Source organism: Pteropus vampyrus, unplaced genomic scaffold, assembly GCF_000151845.1.
Source record: "Pteropus vampyrus isolate Shadow unplaced genomic scaffold, Pvam_2.0 Scaffold63, whole genome shotgun sequence".
Classification (NCBI taxonomy): domain Eukaryota; kingdom Metazoa; phylum Chordata; class Mammalia; order Chiroptera; family Pteropodidae; genus Pteropus; species Pteropus vampyrus.
In genome coordinates this window covers 3,244,100-3,261,554 of record NW_011888844.1, presented here as the reverse complement: position 1 = coordinate 3,261,554, position 17,455 = coordinate 3,244,100, and the positions used below count along the sequence as shown (strand labels likewise).

General features: G+C 35.0%; 1 pseudogene; it reads left to right on the top strand.

Moving 5' to 3' along the window:
• The first annotated feature begins 17,074 nt into the window (after nt 1-17,074).
• On the top strand, nt 17,075-17,193 carry LOC111740437 (annotated as a pseudogene).
• The last annotated feature ends 262 nt before the right edge of the window (nt 17,194-17,455 follow it).

Below are 17,455 nucleotides of genomic sequence, written 5' to 3'. Positions count from 1 at the left end.
ATGTTGTTTAATCTCCATGTATTTGTGGTTCTTCCTGATTTCTTTTTGCAATTGATCTCTAGTTTCAAAGCATTATGATCAGAGAATATGGTTGGTATGATTTCAACCCTCTTATATTTGTTGAGGCTATCTCTTTGCCCCAGTATGTGGTCGATTCTTGAGAATATTCCATGTGCACTAGAGAAGAATGTATAAGCAGGGCTTTTGGGATGGAAGGCTCTGTAAATGTCAATTATGTCTAGTTGATCTGATGTGTCATTTCTTTATTGATTTTCTGTTTAGATGCACTGTCCATATCCAACAGTGGGGTATTTAGTTCCTCTACTTCGATAGTGTTTTGATCTGTTTCTCCCTTTAGTTATGTTAGTAATTGCTTTACATATTTCGGAGCTCCTTGTTCGGGAGTGCAGATATTAATAAGTGTTTATCTTCTTGGTGTATATTTCCATTTATCTTTATGAAGTATTCCTCAGTATCTTTCTTTACCTTTTTTATTTTGAACTCTATTTCATCTGATATTAGTACCACTACTCTCACTTTTCTCTGAATGCCATTTGCTTGAAGTATCATTTTCGACCCTTTCATTTTGAGTCTATATTTGTCTTTGGAGCTGAGATGTGTCTCTTGGAGGCAGCGTATAGTTGTGTTTTGTTTTTTGATCCTTTCTGTAATTCTATGCCTTTTTAGTGATGAACTCAGTCCATTTACATTTAGGGTAATTATTGAAATATGAGGTCTTCATATAGCCATTTTATCTTTTGCTTTCTGGTAGCTCGATATTTCCATTGCTTCCTTGTCCTTATGTTTCTGTTTTCTTTATTTTGGTTGGATTTGTGGGTTTTCCCTCTGGTTCTTCCTGTTTTATGCTATATACTTCAGTTCTGAATCTTCTGTGAGTGGTTACCATTATGAATATGTAAAACATAGTGTATATATAGTCATCCATTTTCTTCTGCACATGCCTTATCTCCATTCCTCTTTATGAATTTGGATCTTTGAATCCCCCCTTTTTCAGTCATTGTTGTCTCAATTTGTCCCTGTGTATGCTGAACGTTCATTACTACTTTGCTATAGTAATTCTCTTCTTCTTATTTAAGCTCATAATGCTCTGTTCTTAATAAGAGTCGTACTCTTCTGCTTCTATCTGCCTGATAGTCACTTTATCTTTTTGTTGTTGTTGTTCATTTTCTTTTAGGTGAGCTGACCCCTTTCAGCATTTCCTGTAGTGCAGGCCTCGTAATAGAGAATTCTCTCAATTTTTGTGTGTCTGAAAATGTCTTAATTTCTTCTTCATATCTAAAGTAGAGCTTAGCTGGATTCATTACTCTAGACTGGTAGTCCTTTCACTTAATAAATATTTGATTCTATTCCTTTCAGGCTTGTAAGGTTTGCGCTGAGATGTCCGAGGATAATCTCATGGGTTTTCCTTTATAAGTTATCGTTTTCATGTCTCTGGCTGCCCTGAGTATTCTCTTTGTCGTTTATTTTTGATAACTTTAATACAATGTGTCTTGGTGAAGGACTTTTTGTGTTGAGATAATTGGGTGTTCTGTTGACCTCTTAAATCCAAGCTCCAGCTCTTTACTTAGATTTGAGAAATTCTCGTCAACTATTTGTCTGAAAATGCTTTCTAGTCCCTGTTCCTTTTCCTCACCTTCAATAATGCCTGCTATTCGTACGTTTCCTCTCCTGATGGTATCAACTAGTTCTTGTGTTACTCTTTTATTATTTTTCATTCTTCGGTTTCTCTCTTCCTCCTTCTGTTTTATTTCTAGATTTCTTTCTTCGATATCACTGATCCTTTTCTCCATTTGGCTGACTTTATTTCGCAAGATTGCTATTTCATTTTTCAACTCTTGCAGCATGTGTGTGTGTGTGTGTGTGTGTGTGTGTGTGTGTGTGTGTTTATTCAGAAGTTCTATTTAGTTCTTTTTGAGGGTTTCAATCTCCTTGCTTTGCTCATCTATCTGGTTTTTCAATTCCTGAAATTGTTGATACGACTCATTTTGGAACTCACTGAGTTTTTTCAGAAGTACCATCCTGAATTCTCTGTCATTTAAGTAGCATATTTCTATGTCTGTAAGCTTGTTTTCTGGAGATTTTTTTCTTTCTTTCTGAGATGCAATAGCTAACATTTTTGAACATTGAATGTGTGTCAGACATTGTTCTGAGCACTTTGCACTTATTTATTTAATCCTAACAACAATCCTTCAAAGTAGTAAGCATTAATATTATCCCTTTTTTATAGAGTAGAGAACTGAAGTACTGAGAAATTAAGTAGCTCACCCAAACTTCCATAACTAGGAAGTGGACAAGCCAGAGATTGATGTTGTTAATAAGTCAAATCATTCAACTCACTCCACTTGTTCTATACCTGTGCTCAACAAGCAGGCTCCTTATTTTGTTTCGACTTCCTATATAAGCTAGTGGGAGAGAATGAGCTGTTCACAGCATGAGTGATTATGATCCTTTTGATAATTATAGCTATCATTATAAAATAATGAGCCAATGATCTGGTTTAGATACCAGTCTTTGTTAAAGTTGGTAAATGTAAGTCAGCTCTTTGGAGACTAATCAACTTTAGAATATAGACAGAATCAAACATTTGGCCTTGAACGGTTGGTTGCCTGACCCTAGACTATAATAGCTATCAGTACAAATGCTAGTCACTGAGGTCTCTAGGCAGCCAAAAGACTTCTGGTAAGGCCTGACATAATTTTCTCTCACACTTCAAACTATAGAAGCAGGAAAAAGAAAAAAAAAAGATAAACTCAATGAAGGAGATATGGGTGCAGCTTTCTATATAATCCATTGAATGCAGTGATCCTGCTCACCAGGATCTACACAAAGTGAGGAGGAACCCAGGCTTCAGTACAGTAAATAGAGCAAATTGTTCAGCACAGGTTAATACTAGAAATACAGCATTTAGAGCCAACCGTGTGTGTTGACAAAGAGCAAACACAGTATGTTTACACACATAGTTTGTATTTGCTTTTTTACATCTGTCAATCAGACCCCAATCAGAATGGAAAGTCAGGAGCCCAGGTCAGAGGAAGGTAAACCACAAATGGATTGAAACTCAGAAAAAACGCCATCATTAATTGGTGAGGTGGGTAGCTCAAAACTGTTTTTTAAATTTAATCTGAGAATAAAGAGTATTTCCTTTTCTTGGCAATGATGCAAAGCCATATGCTGTCTGTTACACTTTCTTAAGTAAATAATTTCAAATAATTAAAAACCAAGGACAAAATTACAAAGAGAAAAGGTCAAAAATTATTTTAAAAATAAAGAAATGTTAGATGAGATTTTGTATTGTATGCGTAAATATTGTTTACTTAAACTCTCTAAACCTCAGTTTTCTCATCTGTAAAATCTGGATAATGGTAGCTACACCACAGGATGCAGATTAAATGAAATAATTTGCATATGTAAGTATCCAGCACACTGTGCCTGACACGTCAGACAACCAATAAAAGGTGGATATCATAAATTTTGTGCAAGTCTTCCCACATATGATACGATTAAAGCCTTTCTTTGAAGATGTTAGTCATCTCACTTAACCACACACAGTGTTGACTTCTTAGAAGTATTTAGAAAAAAGTTTTCAAGGTGTATTTAATTTCATTATTTCCTTTAAAATGCTGTATAGTCATTACCTGGTAAATCTCACACTGGTGACCTACACGACCTTGTCACATCAATATATGTTGTTTGTATGTAAGTTTTAGTTGGTGGCATGATCCCATCTTAAAACTGTTCCTATGCAATGAAGTTTTTTTTTCTTCCAATCTCCAATTTCCTTTGAATCCAGACCTGCCTTATACTGCCATCTCCTGGAAGTGTCCTGTACTGAACAATTTCTCTAACGATATTTTGCTGTCTGTGGCTTGCTATTAGAGATCAGTGTCTACATGTTGGTTTTGATATTACCAGTGTCTGTTCTTTTAGATTACACTTTGAGTAATCACTGGACAATAAGCATGCAGATTTTCTAGAGTGCTTCACGACTTCATCCTTGGGTAGTGGTATCATCAGAGGCATTGCAAATAAAAATAGCCAATAAAATTGAGATTAATTTTTTCTATAGCAATTTTAACTGGCTATAAGACCAAGTGAAATAAATATAATTTTATATGTTATCAAACACAATGCAGCTAAAATCTGTTAGATAATTTTCTTAGAGGATCATTAGGGGAAAATCATAATGAAAATGGGAAACTATTCATCCCATTGGGTCTTGTTTTCAAATGACAACTCCTAGTAGTGTGGCAAAGTAGAATATCAAGACTAGGAGTCAGGAGACTGAGATTCTAGGTCTTATTTTAATATCTATGTAGCCTGTTGAAGCCAATTCCTATTTCTAAGCTTGATTCCACATATTTTAAAATAAAGGAGTAGAATTAGGTCATCTATAAGTTCATCATAGGATCTCATATTCTGTGGTTTTAGGAAAGGTCAAAATGACATTGTGATTAATCGTATCTAGGAGAAGTAGACTGATTTATTGAAATAGTTTTGCTGAGTCTTACTATGATGTGGGAAGTGATACATGTAGGCTTTCCCATAACTGCTACTGAAAGAAAAAATATTGATAATAATGGATGTATGTATGAAATTTGACTGTCTTATGTAAAATACAAATTTTCTGGTTCTCTTTAGATATTACTACTTTTTATTGTTTCATTCTAGCATCAGGAGCCCCAATTCTGCTATCTAAACATAGGTCAGCTTATACATTAACAGCTAACTAGGGAGCAAGATTCAGGGGTCACAGATCTAGGAGATCTGTGGGTTGAAAAACTGTTGAGCCCTGATAAAACATGCTTGCTAACATGGACATGATGCCCTTATGGGTAACTAAAGCCTTACTTTGAGATCATTTATATTTCCCTAAATGAGCAGGGTTCTAATGGAATTGGGACATCAGACTATGAAGTCCATGAGCCAGCAGAAGAAAAAGAGTGGTTCCAGGTACACCGCCATGGAGGGGGGGAAAAAAAAAAGACCACAATTAGCTATTTACAGAGGTTAGAGGAGTCAAGATTGTGAGTCAGAAAATTATAATTTCATTAACCTTGAGAGTGAAGGTAAAGAGAGAAGACAGAGTGCCAGGAACAATGGAGAATGCCTAATTTTTTAAAGTCATCAGGCCCTAAGACCTTTACAGCCATCTAACCCCAGGACGTAACATGGGCAGACCAATACATTTACGTAATATGATTAGCTGAGATCCAGAGCCACCAGAGGGCAGCATTGAGAAGACAAGTGAGTGCTCCCCTTAATGGGCTGCTCTGTGTCCAAGCTAGCTTTGCAGCTGAGTGCATCCACTAGTATATGGCCTCTGCAGTTGACACTGCACCTCACTCAAAGAATTGAACCCAATTCATGAGGACTTTTGATGGTCTTATGTATCAGCTTCACAGGGCTTCCATAACAAATTATCGCAAATTAAGTGGCTTAAAACAACAGATACTTATTTTCTCACGGTTCTATAAGCTGTAAGCTCAAAGACAGGCATTCTCCCTAGGTGTCTCTTTCTTATTATAAGGATGCCAGTCACACTGGATTAAAGGCCAGCAATATTCTAGTATGACCTCATCTTAAGTAATTACATCTGCAATGACCATAGTTTCAAGTAAGGTCACACCCCAGGGTACTGAGAGTTAGGACCTCAACATTTCTTTGGGGGGACACAATTGAACCCATAACATTTTTCATCAAATGAGACATCTTCCATAGGAGATCATTTGCAACAGAAGTTTGGCTTCTTTTTTTTCCAGCTTTATTGAGTTACAATTTATAATTAAAACGGTATATATTTAAGGTATACAATTTGATTTGATATACCGGAAGATTTGCTCCTTCATCTCCATGCCTCTCAGTGTTCTCAGGACATATTCTGGGTCTACATTTCATCTCCAACTTGCCCAATACTCTTCATCACCCCCACCACACACACATGCATACCTCCCCTACGACCCTTCCCTAAGGGTGGTGGATGCCCTTACCCAAATGGCAGACTTCGTCTCTTACACTAACTCTTGGTCTACATTAGCCTTCACCATCCTACTTGTCAATACCATTGCCACTTACCTAATATCTGACCATCACCCCAAATTTGCATTCTAGTTATGGAGGGCACCGTTTAAGTTCCTAAAGTCCAAGTCCACATGAAGTACACTCACTACTTACAGATTTATGTCCAAAAACTTGACAAATACTCCATATATGTCATTTCTTGCTTAAAATACTGTTGATATATCTAACCACAGGAAAATGCATTGGTAAGAATTGCCTGTATCCAGAGCACCCTGTACTACAACAACTAAAGCCACCACTCTTGTTTCCTCCATTTCTTGACAGCATTTATGACTGAGCAGCTAATTAGTATGTAAGAATGCATGCTGAATACCTGTTCAGCAGTTTAGAGGAAACTCTTGGATACCACTAGAGGGTTGTTGTAAGGATTTCATGAGATAACAGATGCAAAATACCTAGTACTTTACCTGGCACACATGGTAGAAATAGAATAAGTGGTAATTTTTAAGCTATTATTACTTCACCTTCATATAAAAAGACTTCCTCTGAGAATCATGTTACCCAGTTATACTATGTTGTTGCAAATGGTACAATTTCTTTTTTATGGCTGAATAATATTTTGTTGTACATATATATCACATTTTCGTTATCCCTTCATCCACTGATGGATATTCAGGTTGTTTTTATATCTTGCCTTTAGCAAATATTGCTGCAATGAACATGGGAGTTCTTGTTACTGCCATCCTCAGACATCCAGGCCAATTCCAACTTTCATTGAGGACATCAACTTCCTCTCCACATCTTTTCTTGACATCATCCAGGGCAACCTCAATGTCTATGTAAATTATTCTGAACAGCTTTCTAACCTGATTTCTAGCCTTGATCACTTCAGCACCAAAGACCTTCATGAGCACTTTTCATAATTCACTCATTTCTATGATTATAACTTAAGTCTTGTAACCTGATATTGCTTCAGCTCTGAAAATTTAAACTTCGGTACTCCATGTCCTGATCACAATCTTTTATTCTTCCAGTCATCTTATTCTTTTATTACCACCTCATCTAAGCTTCTACCTGGACCTCGGTCTCCAGTGATCAGCTCACTTCCAGATTCACTACTATCTCTATCCAGTCTAAATCCCATCATCTATCATGTATTCTTTCATTAAATAAATATTTCAAAAGCATCCACTGTATGGTAAGCTCTCTTCTAGGAACTTTGGATATAGCAGTAAAACTAAAAATCCAAAGCCTTATAGAGCTTGCATTTCGTAGTGAGAGAAAATAAATAATTAAAAACAAACAAATGACAATATGATATATCTGGAAATAAGTGCTATGAGAAAAATCAAGCAGAAATGGATACATATGGAATGTGGTAAGGTAACATTTGAGGATGTCTTAAAGAAAGTAATAAAGTAATGCTTTTAAATTCTTGATATCAATTGTTGTTATCTAGGATCAATATATTGGGATTCCTCATAATTCTCAGAAATTTCTAAAATCATAATATACTCAGTATTTTTCATAACATTTCCTTGCATGTTTCTAATTAATTATGATTTTCCATAATAAATAAACGATGAATCATTTTTCTCTGATACTAAAAGTTTCTGTAAAATAAAATCCAATTTAATAATATGCATGGCTTATTATTATGAACCAATATATTGTGAAAAAATTATATATTTCAACTGTATGTAAAAACTATCTCTACCTGATATCGACAATAGATAATGGAAAAAATTAACAGAAAGTAACAAAAACACAAAAATGTCAAATCAAAATCATATCAAATCTTGAAAGATAATGCCACAAATAAAGATGAAGGGTAGTGGGCAAGTCAGAGATGAAATGTAGACCTAGAATATGTCCTGAGTACACTGAGAGGCAGGGGGATGAAGGAGCAAAACTTCTGATATATCAAATCAAGTTGTATACCTTAAACATATAGTTTTAATTGCATTTGGTATTTCAAATATAACATTTTTAAAGTAAAATTTAAATAAATAAATTGCATTAATTTTTCTAGCTTTATTGAGGTAGAATTGACAAATAAAAATTGCATATACATAAGTTGTACAACATGATTTTTAAAGATGTCCAATGTGATGATTTAATACATTTGTGTATGCAATAAAAAATTATGAAATGATTACCACAATCAAGTTAATAAACACACTTGTCACTTCACAAAGTTACCTTTTTTGATATGTATGGTAGGAACACTTAAGATCTACTCTCAGCAAATTTCAAGTATTCAATACAGTATTATTAACTATGGTCACCATGCTGCACATTAAATCTCCAGAACTTACTCATTTTATAACTGAAAGTTTGTATCCTTGGAACAACATCTCCTCATTTCCTCCACCCTCTAGCCCCTGGCAACCATCATTATTCTCTCTGGTTCTACAAGTATGTCTTTCTTAGATTTCAGAGGGAGAGAATATGAATTTAGGGAGTGATAGAAAGTAGCCAAGAACTATACTGAGGTTTTTATTTGCAGCAAGAAGCATTGAATTGTCATTAACTGAGATGGGATAGACTGCTGAAGCAGCAGGAATTTGAGAGAAGATAAACCTATTGAGGGGCTCTGGGACTATTTTAGGATATGTTAAAGTTACCTATAATATACCCAAGTGAAGATGTTTAGTAGTGAGCTGGATATTTAAGTCTGGAGTTCAAAGAAATGTAGACTACAGATATAAATTTGAGAATCAGAAGGGCTTAGATATTTAAAGCCATGAAACTGGATAATTTCTTCAAAAGAATAGATATAGATAGAAAAGGGAAGACATCTGAGAATCAATTCCTGGTACTCTACAACATTTAGAGGCCAGAGCCATAAATTTTATAATGGTGGCCAGAGAAGTCCAAAGAAAATCAGGAGAATGTGTTACCTCAGAAGCCAAGTAAAGAAAGTATTTTGAGGAGGGAGGAGCAAACAGATGTATCACATTTTGCTAATTTTCAGGTAAAATGCAGACTGAAAATTGATCATTGGGTTTAACAACATGATGATCTTGGGTAGCTAAAGACAAAGCCTTATTGGAGAGGGTTTAATAGAGAATTGAAGGAGAGGAAATGAAGGTAGTGAGCATAGAAAATTTATTCAAAGAATTTTTTTTTTCTGTAAAAGGGAGCAGAGACATGAAACTAAGTTCTTTTTACCTCGATCCTTTTCCATTGACACTTACCTACAACCTAAAATCTTAGAATAGTCCAACTATTCAAATGTTGATTCTATACTTGAGCTTCTAGATGCCATTGGAGAAAACCACACAGTCATGCTGGTTGATACTATCAGATATTCGTGGTCTTCAACTTGAGCTTGACTCGAAATACTTCAAGACATCCTTCTATACATCTTAAAGAACTTTTACTTTGTTATAAAATTTTATCTCTTTCCTCAAACTCACTCAGTCTATACTCCTCACTCTCTACTTAATCTTCACAAGTAATCTGTTACCAAATATTGTTGCTTCTACCAGTATAGCCCTACTGTCACTTTCCTAATGATTTAGTTCACTCTAATTTATCATCTGTATCACAACAATAGCTCACCTGTCTCTAGACTGTCTCCTCTATAATGCATTTGTCCCACTGCTTCCAGAGTGGGCTTTCTAAAATACAAATGTGAACACATCACTCTGTTTAAAGTACTTCAGTGCCCCCTGCATCCCTGTAAGACAAAGTTCAAACTCTCAAGTGTAGCATATAAGGCCCTTTAAGATATGACTCATGTTGTTAATTAATTTATTCATTCAAAAATATTTCCTTGGGTCCTATTCCATTTCATGATCTATGTTAGTTGCGGGTAATACCAAAGTGGATATATGCCGATCTCAATATCTGTGAGCTCACAGTCCAGTTTAATTTCTGTATCACTCTTCAATACCCACTACTACTTACAGTCAGACCTTACTACTGAAATATGTTTTACTTCTTCAAAGCTTTTTGCTTTTCTCTACATAAAATATCATCCTTGTTTCTTCATTCCTGGTTAACATCTTTAAAATTCTCTTCAACATCACTTCCTCATGAATATCTTTATCATTTAAACGCCCTTTCTCTCTTTCCATAAAACTCTGTGTTTACCTCTATTCTATCACACTGTACTGGTAAAATTGATTTACCTGCCTCCTCAGTGGGACTGAGCTCCTTGAGTAACTTTGTCTTGTTTGTCTTTATATCACTATCGCCTAGTCTAGTGCCTAATATTTAGTAGGTGCTGGATAAATGTTTGAAAACATGAATGAATTAAGGAAAATGTAGCATGATTTACTTAATATCATTAAACTTTAATTCTGTAGAGAGGTTTATGGATCCTGATTCTTTCATTCTGCATTTTATCTTTTTTTCCAAGTCTTGTATAACCTGTAAACATAATCTGCATGATTTTTAGAAATGTGACACTACTAGAGACCACCCTGTAACTTTAACATCGCTCCATTAATCACCACTCTTTGGTAAAGATCTTCCAGTTACTAACCTCCTGGGCAATACTGTTATCCAGATCAGCTTTTCCAAGGACTTTATCCATCACTTTCTGGAATTCATTTTTTTAAACAAAAGCATTCCTACTGTCTGTCTAGTGATCTTATCGAAAAGGAAATGAGACTTAACTAACCGCTCAATTGGTCGCCCTAACTACAACCTACATTTCCCTCCACACTTCATCTCCAATCCATCCCTATCTTCTATTTCAAAATACAGGAAAAATTATGTTTTCCCAGCAGTGCTTCACATGCATGCCTTTTCTCACATTGTTCCCTCTGTCTGAAATTACCTTCCCCTTTCTCCACTCGTTAACTTTATTATTCAAGATCCAATTCAAATTCAGCTTCCCCTCAGACACTTCGAAGAATCCCATCCCTCATTTCACCTTTTATAATGAAATGAGATAAGATTGTCCCTGCCATTTTTCTGTAGTCTGGGAAGAAAATGAGAGATTCAAGGGGAGAAATTTGATCCTAGTATCCTTCACATTCAATTACAGAGCAGGGAGTAGGATAAAGATTTCTTAGAATTATAAAGTCAAAATAAATAGTCCTATAAAGTATGTTTAAAGCATTCAAATTTGTCAATAAGTCATATGGAGTTTAGGATAAGAAGATTCATTTTAAGGTGTGATATGATCTACATTAAATATAAAGGAGACAACATAAGTGAAATATAAAAGAGAGAAAATTCATATAACTCTACCCATACCACAGAAGATTTCTAGAGACAAATTTTGTGGGACAGAAAGAAGTGATGGAAACATAGTATATAGATTATAATATTGTATCATATATTTTATAAGCTCCTTTGAATTAGAGTAAGTTATCCTTACATTAATTCTACACCCCATCCCACTAGATACTCATGCACTGTTTGAGTACCAAGACTGTGTCAAAATCACTGTTGTGGAATTAAATTCTTTCATCCTTGAACATGTTTCCTTTCCATAAGAACTTAATTTCTAAGTGATTCTTAAAGTTTACATTTTTTAAAAATCTGATGCAAATTTTCAGTTTGGAAGATTTACTTCTATTATGTCTTCTGTGTTGGTGACAGTGTCTATAATCACCCAATCAAACCACTAAATGAAGGGCCAGGCTTTTTTTTTTTTTTTAAGTTTTAGGGAAGTTCCTGCTTTAGTTTCTCCTTGACAGTACCTCATATTTTCTTACACATTAATTTAATACCTTGAACTTTCTTTCTCTAAGTTTAAATCTTGGTTCTACCACTTATTAGTTGTGTACCCTCTGGCAAATTACTTAAGCTCTCTGAGTTTCAGTTTCCTTATCAATAAGAACAAAATCATAATTCTTACCTCAAAAGATTTTTGAAAAATTGGTAGAAATAAAGTATGTGTATCAGGGTAAAAAGTTATTTAATCTCCCTATATTACGTCTCCTGACTCCTAAAATGTGTGTGGTAGAGGAAGGGCATTGGTGAGAACATACATTTTCATCAATAAGGAAATTTGTTTTTATTCTTTTCCCATCTGTATTAGTTTCCTGTGACTGCTATAACAAATTACCACAAACTTGATGGCTTAAAATGATATACATTGATTCCCTAATAGTTCTGGAGAGCAGAAGTCTAAAATCAGTATCATTGGCTAAAATCAAGATGTCAGCAGAGATTCACTCCCTCTGGAAGCTCTAGAGGAGAATCAACTTCTTGCTTCTTTCAGTTTCTGATTGCTGCTGGTATTATTGACTAGTATTATTGGTATTATTAGTGGCCATATCATTCCAATCTTCAAATCTTTCTCTGTTTAATCTTCACACATTTTCTTCTATGTGTGTCAAATCTCACTCTGCTTCACTTTTATAAGGATACATGTGATTGCATTTAGGGTCCACATGGATAATTCTACATCTAAAAACCACAAACTTAGCCACATCTGCATAGGACTTTGGGAGACCATTATTCAGTTACGATGTTATCCATTTCTAGGGGGGCGGAGAGAGAGAGAGAGAGAGAGAGAGAGAGAGAGAGAGAGAGAGAGAGAGTGCACTTTTAAAGAGATAATTAAGGTAAATGAGGTCATAAAGGCAGGGCTTTAATACAGTAGGACTTGTTTCCTTATAAGAGGAGAAAGAGATACCAGGAGGGTGTGAGCACAGAGACAAGACCGTGTAAGGATACAAAAAGAAGGCAGCCCTCTGCAAATCGATGAGAAAGACCATCCCTGATGGCACCTTTATCTTGGACTTCCGGCTGCCAGAACTGTGAGAAAATACGTTTCTGTTGTTTAAGCTTTACAGGCTGTGGAATTTTATTATGACAGCAGGAGCAGATTAGTACAATGAATAAAGAGATACAGACTAAATTGCTTGATATAATAAAATGAGAAGAAATAAGTTTGAGGAGAATGACTCTGGAGGAGCCTGGCAAACAGAGTAGCAGAGAGATATAAAGGGAATCTTGAGAGAGAGGGCTGAGCAACATGGAAGTATATTTTGGAACCTGTGGAAAAAGATAATCAGTGAGAAATTCCTTGTACCACTATGGCCAAAACACTTGGAAGAAAAAGCATGTCTAAAATTTATTTTCAAGTTGCTCACCTTGCATCAGTATAAAATCTCTGGTTCTAAATCTGGTTCTTTGCTAGACATTGCTTATACAAGTAGTTTGGGAGGAAATCAATGGGAAGGAAGAGAGTTTCTCGATTGGCTTTGTGTCAGAGGGGTTTGGGAGGGAGATTGAGATAGAAAGATTTGTGGAAGCAGGAAGTCAAAAATAGATGTAATTAAGAGACCATAATTCTGTGAGAATTCATAGAAATCACAGGGAGAGCACTGGACTTTTCCCACAATGTGTACTAGAAGACTTTTGTCAAAATTATGGAAATCTCAATGCATAGGGTAATATAAGCTGACATCTGGGTAGCATATGCAAATTTCCCAGTATAGTTTCTGATGTTTAATAAACCCAGAAAATGATGGTTTATTTTTAACCCTTTCTCTTCTTATTACTGATGAAAATAAGTAGACATGCCTAAGAGTTGAAATAGAACAAACTTTTTAATAAGTTATGGATGGATTAATATACAGCTTAATCATTTGTAGAGTTTCTAATACTCTAGCATTCAGAAAGAAAAAGAAACACTACATGTAAAAATATTGAGGTTAGGGGGCCCCAGTAGAGCAATGTGAACATTTTGTAGGTTTTAGGGAAACTAGCAGAAGAAAAATAATACTCTTCTTTTTGGCATGGTAATTAGGAACCCAAATTTAAAAATCACCCCCAAAAAGCATAATATAAAGGCCTGCCATTGGAAAGTTCTCTAAGCTTTCTCTGTTTTCAATAGCGCAACTCCATACCACAGGGAAGAAGTAAGAATTTTTTTTTCTAATTTGGCTGAACATGAAACATCTTCAAAAATGATATAAGTAAATCATATGCATTTGCCCTCTTTGAAGTTTAGCAGCCGTGAAAACACCACAAACTTACAGGTTGTGGGAGTTAATAACAGATTTCAGAGGCCTCAGGTTTTTTCTCTAGAATTCTTTGGAATGAGAGGACATATTCAGTATGTCATATGAAGAATGTATGTCATATGAAGAATGACAGTCCAGGATTTGGGGAATGTTTCTCTAGCAAAGCTTTGGGAAAACACAGCCAGCATACCCATAACCCCAAGAACTGTCATTACAAGTAATAAGTCCTCCATAAGAGCCTAGATCCTCTTTATGCAGTTACATGGATGTCACTCAGCACTTCTATCTTTACAAAGATTTGCCTTCTCCTCATTGCCATCCCCAGAGAAGTGGAAATCCTTCTAGCTATTCCTGAGTGAAGTTTTATTACAAAGCAGAAAATTATGATGAGCACCTCCAACGTAACTACTGATGAGAGAGATGTTTCTTAACTGAGTCATTCTTCCCTCAAGGGGTGAAGCAAATTCTATTTCTTTATGCTTACTTTCGAAAATTATTTCAAGACTGCTGAAAGCAGCAGAAAGAAGATCACTTGTACTTGGAAACTCATACCTTCTTGATACTTGATTTTTCATTTGACCAAAATCAGTTCTATAGTAATCCTAGTTAAGTAGCATAATCGGCTGATTGCAGATATTGCAGCAAACTCAAGAATGAAGTTTCCAGCAGGCATTATGAAAGGATTCTCCAGACTGAAACTCTGCATGAAAAAAGTTGCATTGGAAAGTAACTTTATAAAAATAAGCTTTAAAGGTTCCTAAAACTTTTATCATGGAAATATATTCAAGATGTAAGTGGGCAAAACAGAGAACCATGAATAATATAATTCTATTTTTATTTAAAAATATTTATTTTTTCAGTATGTACACACATGTACACACACACACACACGAAATGTCTGGAGGTATATATACTGAATTGCTGACAAGGGTAATCTCTTGGTTAAGTAATTATTGAAGATTTTTTTTTCTTAATTGTATTTTCTACATTTTCAATAATGAACATAGATTATACGTATAATAATTGAATAGTAATAATAGTTTTAGAGAAGCAAAGAAATTTGGCTATTCAAATCCAGTTCTTATTTTAAACTCTGGGTTTTACTACAAAATTTATGAATGTTTTTCTATGAGATTTGCCTATTTTATTACAGAGGACCACATTTGTCAAACCTCTGGTTCCTTTCTCCACTTAAAAAAATAAATTTGGTTTGTCAATTGAAAAATATTCACTGAAGACCTAATCTATCATCATGGTTCAAAACATGGACCTATTCTTTATTGCCTTAAATATGGGATTTAAAAAAAAATAGGTTACGGTAAATGTAATTGTTCCTATTTTCCAAGTTAAGAATTGAGCCTGTATTTTATGCCTTTCTTGCCATGCTAAGTGAGCCCCAGAGCGGGAGCAAGAAGCACTGGACTTCATTTCCAACAACTGTAGGGACAAAATTTGGAAACATATTTTATTGTACCTTGTGAGGTAGTATAATTAAATCATTTCCATTTTCCAGCTGAAGAAACACATACAGAGGACATTGCTGTTCAATTAGAGATGCAAAGTAAAAAAATAACTGATGCAAATATATTTGAAAAATTTTATAACAAGAACAAATACTAGTTTTCAAAGTGCTTATACTAGACATATCCAAATATAAATAAGTAAAGTTTTAATTCTGTAATATGGTATTAATTTACATGCTTTATCCCAAAATAATGCTATTAAGGTAAATACAATTGTTCTTATTTTCCAGGTCAGATATTGTGGCTTAGAGATGTAACTGACTTGATAAATAAAATAAAATGAGAAAGAATAAAATAAGATACAAGATAAAAGTACAACAAAATTTTAAAAATAAAAACAGGGAGATGATGTCAGCAAGATGGCAAGCTAGGAGGTCTCAATGCTTGTCTCGCCCACAAAAACTACAAAAAGAACAAATAAACTATAAACTGACAAACAAAGCTCTAGAAGGCTGTGTACCACAACAAAGAAGCAGCAGAAACCCTGAGGAGCTCAAAAACTAAAAATGGCCACAAAGAGTAGGAAGCATTTTACCTATGTCATCCCAGCCCACAGTCCAGAGAGCTTGACACCAGAAAGGATCCCCTTAGAAGGCTTTTACTCAATGGGGAAGAGGAGAGCAGGAGAGAGAATCTCAGCAACCATGGATGTTTTTAGCCTTTGTAACTAGGACTTCCAATATCTTCACCAACACTGAATCCAGCTGATGGAGGTTCCTAGAGCCTCCACTGCTGCATCTCCTCCTTGGAACTAGAGCTGTCACTGCAGTGAGACCTGCTCCTGGGGGCCCCAGTTGCTGCTGTGCCCAGATCCCTGGAATTAGGACACTACGAATTAAAACCCAAGACCAGATAGGTTCACTGGTGGAGTCTACATAACATTTAAAGGAGAATTAATGTCAATGCTTCTCAAACTCTTCCAAAATATTGAAGAAGGAAAATTTCCAAACTCATTTAATGAGATCAGCATTACCTTGATACTGAAGCCAGTCAAGAACATTAAAAGAAAAAAAAAATTATAGGCCAATACCCCTAATGAATATAGCTGCAAAAGTTCTCAAGAAAATACTAGCAAACTGAATTCAAAAACACAGAAAAAGGATTATATACCACATTCAAATGGGATTTACCTCTGAGATGCAAGGATGGTTCAAAATACACAAAAATCAATGAATGTGATACACCTCATTTCAAAAGATGCAGGAAAACCATTTGACAAATTTCAACATCCTTTCACGATAAAAACCCTTAACAAATTAGGTATAGAAAAAATGTACCTCAACATAATAAAAGCTATATATGACAAGCTCTCAGCTATCATCATACTCAAAAGTGAAAAGTTAAAAACCTTTTTATAACATCAAGAACAAGGCAAGGATGCTCATTCTCACCACTTCTATTTAACATAGTAATGGAAAATTTAGCCACAGCAATTAGGTATGAAAAATAAATATAAGACATCCAAATTAGAAAGGAGGACAAAAAATTTTCTGTTTACAAATGATATGAACTTATAAATACGAGATCATAAAGACTCCACCAAAAGAATGAATGGACTTAAGAAAGTTGATGGACAACGGCCATGCCACCCTGAACAAGCCCGATCTTGTCTGATCTCGGAAGCTAAGCGGAGTTGGGCCTGGTTAGTACTTGGATGGGAGACCACCTAGGAAGACCAGGTGCTGTAGGCATAAAGATAAAAAAGAAAGTTGCTAGATATAAATTCAACCTACAAAAACCGGTTTTTCTATACACTAACAACAGACTATTTGAAAAAAAATAATAACGCAATTCCATTTACTATTGCATCAAAAACCATAAAATAATTAAGAATAACTTCAATCAAGATGAAAGACCTACACACTGAAAACTTTAACAGATTGATGAAAGAAACTGAAAAAGACACAAATAAAAAAGTATCCTATGATATGGTTAATTAATATTGTTAAAAAT